At 38.8% G+C, this 4,812-nt stretch overlaps 1 non-coding gene across 1 annotated transcript; it reads right to left on the bottom strand.

Annotated features, from left to right (window-relative positions):
* Positions 1-215: 215 nt before the first annotated feature.
* Positions 216-322, bottom strand: LOC131224527 (small nucleolar RNA R71). The gene has a single exon (XR_009161003.1). It is a non-coding gene; the product is annotated as a small nucleolar RNA R71 (small nucleolar RNA).
* Positions 323-4,812: the final 4,490 nt, after the last annotated feature.

Below are 4,812 nucleotides of genomic sequence, written 5' to 3'. Positions count from 1 at the left end.
TGAAAGTCCACACTTACATTTGCAAGAATTTGACGAGGTGATAGCCACTTTATACTTTCCTAACGTGCATGAGGATACAGTCAGGCTGAAACTGTTTCCTTTCTCCTTGAAAGAGAAAGCTAAGACGTTGCACTCACTACGTTCGTGATCTATAGGCACATGGAATGACATGATAGAGTTCATAAAAAAATTTCTTTCCATACCATAAGACAAACACCATCAAGAAGTCGATTATGAACTTTGCCCAAAAGGAAGATGAAACATTCTTCCAATGTTAGGAACGGTTCAAGGATCTCATCAATGCATGCCCACAACACGGTTTTGAAACGTGGCACATAACAACTTTCTTTCATGATGGACTGGCATCTTCCATGTGCTAATTCATCGAGATAATGTGCAATGGGGAGTTCATGAATAAAAATGTCGATGAGGTGTGGGATTACTTTGACAAACTTGCTAAAACTGCACAATCATGGGACATCTCCTCAAAATCAACCACCACGTCTAGGCCCACTCAATCAAAGGAGAGGTGCAGAATATACCTTTTGAAAGAGGATGATGATATCAATGCTAAAGTAGCTAATCTTATAAGGAAATTCAAGGCCATGGAACTAAAGAAGGATAAGGGTTAGGAAACTATTTGCGGTATTTGTGCTTGCAACGTTCACACAACTGAAAATTATCCAACAATACCTGCATTCAAGAGGCACTAAATGAGCAATCTAATACCGTGAATAGTTATCAAAGACCTTTCAAGGACCCACCGGCAATACATACAATCCTAGTTGGAGAAATCATCCAAACTTTTGTTGGAGGAATGGATAAGCGGCTACTCTTCAAGGATTCCTTAATCAAATTCCAATTCAAGGGAAACCTCAAGAGGATCCAGTTCAAAAATATATTCGAGACTACGAGTTACTCAACTAAGATATCAGATCAACAATTGTAACACCCCAAATTTCGAGGGTCGGATAAAGGCTCAACTCTCGAGATCTGTCAGATCACTTATGCAACATAGATAATGATGATTAAATGTTGTCCGTATTAATGCATTAAACATGAATGGGATTACACTAAATCAGTATATCATACTCCAGAGAGAGATAAATTAAGCAAGTGGAAGACTGTGATAGATATATAAAGTATATGTGTGTTTCACAACCTCTAGAGTATAAGTGTGTTACTGGGCTGAATATATACATATTTTGTTCCAAAATATACAAAATGACAAAATTTGAATGTTTGACTAAATCATGTAGTCCCTGTAATCCCGTCGATCAGTACATGGTCTACATAGACCCGCCTGATAGTTGTACATAGGAGAACTCCTCCTCATCGTCAAAAAAGTCTGGCTTTGCCTCGTAAGCTGTATCACCATATGCAACTAAAATAGAGTCTGGTTGGTGTTTTAAAACACTGTCCCAAAGTGGGAGTGAGTGATCAACTCAGTGGTACTATAAGGCAAAGGTCAACATGTTATCAATTCAGTCAAGCAGTAATGATAAAGCAATACAACAATCAGGTCCTAAGTACTCCTGTTAATGCAGGAATGGTGAGCTGTAATGATGCATGCCCTCTCCTGCACTCCCTCGGCAACTTCACCTCACAATTGCACATATAACTCCCACTATGCACTTCCTCACTAAAGGTATACAGTGCGGTGCATGGTCATATTAACCAAGTATTTATTAGGCTTATTCATATAGTAGATTCGAAAAGCTAAGGTACCTCCATTTATATCATTTACCCAAACAATGATCCATCTAGGGTCATCAATCCTAGTTAATCACATACGATAGGTAGGTTATAGGGCAACATCACCCCTAATTTGAAAGCAGTGGATATGCAAGTTCATGAGTTTACACTTGAGGTCACTACGGGAGGCTCGTCACCATCCGCGTAGGCCTATTTTATACTCGAGGTCACTATGAGAGGCTCGTCACCTGATCATGAGGCTCGTCACGAGTTTGGGTTACTCACTGGTCACTACAGGGAGGCTTGTCACCCCAGCGTAGGCCAACAGCTCGACCACGGTGTCCCATACCACCATGCCTACCTCATGAGTCTTAGCGGATCATGGTACCAAGGTTAAACGGGTTTTACATTAGTAAGTAGTACCTTAGATTCAAGCAATAGCGTTCATACATGGTAAACACACATTAGACCAATCAGGTTACTTGACAAGTTTGATTGGTATGAGCACATGCTAAAATTAATTGACATGGAGTGCATACGTACTCCTCGTGGCCTAACCACTGTCGATAATCACTGTACGACTCGGATTCATCGAACGTATCCGTTGTGGCGAGACTAGTTTGGCCACTTGATCGGAAACCGTTACCGATTGCCTGGACTACGTATTAGTCCCAATCATACTCAAATATAATAGGCATTCATATGTGTAGTTAAAATAGCATTTAACAACCAATTCAAATATAAATCTCATTTTACATTTTAGCAAACACATAGTGAACATATTGTCATACATATGTATTTCGTATATAAATCACGTAGTTGAATTTAAATAACATGAAAGAATCCATTCATATAGCTAAGGTAGCTGAGAATCTTATCTTAACACCCTTAATAAATGCATTTCATCAACAATTACTCATTCAAACACTTAGACTACACATTTTAACATACATGAATTAAATTAGTTATAACATATATTAGGGCAAATCCTTTCGCGAAGGAGTTGTCATACATATAACAGTCACGTATTCTAGATTAATAATCATGGAAAACACAAGTCATGATTTTACTTTCATTCAAATATTTCAACAAACACATGGAATGCATTATATTTCAACATAGTTCATATATGTGTAATACATGGAAAACATCATATCTAAGTACATGTGGCAGCAATCAAGTCAGTCATAAATCATTAACTGACATTGAAAGCCTTGAAAACCATAACCTAAGCGTTTATAGTCCGCACCTTTCATCAGTATGCCTGTTATGAACTCGGTTCATACACAACGTCCCCGTGTATAGCACAACAGCTACCTAAACATTGAAATAGGTTAGTTATTTCACCGATTTCTCTATTTGGATTCCTAACACAGATTAGGGTTAGGATTTCTTACCCAAAACGAAGTTGGAATCGGTGTAGTGATATGGGAGAGATGATTCGGTACGTGGAGTGGTGGGAGTGAATCCCAGCAATGATCTACTGATCTATCACTCTTCTCCTCACTCTTTTCTCCTCTTTTCTCTCTTCTCTCTCCTAATTTTAGAGATATTTGTATGGAATCAGAGAGGTGGGTTAAGGGCATTATATAGGCCCAGAAGTGATGTCAATGGCCCCAGGGTCATGGTATACTTAAGGTATAGCCAAAGGGCTATTCTGGGCCAATAGAGCTCATCTGGAGGTCCACTACTCATATACGATCTGGAGAAAGTTCCTCGACAATGGATCTATGCTGGGTTAAGATTTCAGTCCGATCGGATTAGTGGATCGATTGTGGAGGACCTGTTTTAGTTCAACGGTCATCATTACTCAATTAAGGTCACAAGTATACTAACATGTGCAGGGAAATTTCCCTGATCCAAGGGTAAAGTTTGGTCAGAAACTGATGGTTTGAACCTTAAATTTTGCCCGCAAGCAAACGATCCAATTCACTTAAGTTTGGGTTCATTTTCTAAAGATCTTCGTGTTTCTCACACACTTCGCTCCAGGCTCAAGTTGTGCATTTCTGGATACTATTTGGACTCGATTCTCGTGATGGTTGTCAAGCCTAATAAGGTGGTCATAACCTTATAGTTTTGTAGTCATTGAACTTTCGACACACGGTCCAAGTCCGATACGGAGTTTCAATGTGTTCACGGGAACAACTGGGTTTTGAGACTGATCCTAGGTTTTTAGGAAATGTTAAGTTAGTGATTCTAATAGTTTTGGGTCTTACAGTTCATATAGAAAGTGGTTCGAGCTAATTCACTAATTAATTCAGTTTAGTACTTAATTAATTTTCATTTAATTTCTATAGAATTCGATCCTTAGTGATTTCTGCCCGAGGTGATACTCGGGTCTTTGTATGGATTTTTTCGAGATGTTACAGCAATGGGAACGCTTGCGTCATCTATTTAAAGGATAGATTCCCACTTAATAATTGGGGGAAAGGGGATACTTCCTACTCAACCTCTCCCCGATCCCAAACCACAATATGAGATAAGTGATCCAAGCTCTTCAAATCAAATGGAGCATGCTAAATCTATCACCACTCTTAAGAGTGAGAAGACCATTGACAAAACTATTCCGGTTAGGGCTGAAAAGACTAAGGACTCGGAAGAGGACAACAATGATAGACCTAGTACTGCTATGCAAGAATTAGAACTATAACTTCAAGGCAAGCCGATTGCATCATTCCCCCAACAGTTGATTGCATCAAAATCTCTCTCTAACTCTCAGGACATTCTAGAGGTGTTGAAACAAGTGAAGGTCAATATTCCTCTACTTGATGTTGTAAAACAAATACCTTCATATGCCAAATTTCTAAAAGACTTATCTACGACCAAAAGACAGTAAAATATTCAAAAGAAATTTTTTTTAACTGAAAAAATGAGTGTCATCTTAAAGCAAGATGTGCAATCAAAATATAAAGATCCCGGTATCCCAATCATCACTTGTGTAATTGGGAACTACCGAATTGAGCATGCACTTCTTAACTTAGGAGCGAGTGTAAATCTGATTCCTTACTCGGTTTACAAATAGCTAGGTTTGGGTGAATTAAAACCTACCTGAACCACATTGCAACTTACTGATCACTCAGTTCGTGTACCAAGACAGATAATTGAAGATGTGTTGGT

This window comes from Magnolia sinica, chromosome 13 (assembly GCF_029962835.1).
Source record: "Magnolia sinica isolate HGM2019 chromosome 13, MsV1, whole genome shotgun sequence".
Lineage (NCBI taxonomy): Eukaryota > Viridiplantae > Streptophyta > Magnoliopsida > Magnoliales > Magnoliaceae > Magnolia > Magnolia sinica.
Note: the sequence above shows the minus strand (reverse complement) of the source record. Positions and strands in the feature narration are given on the sequence as shown.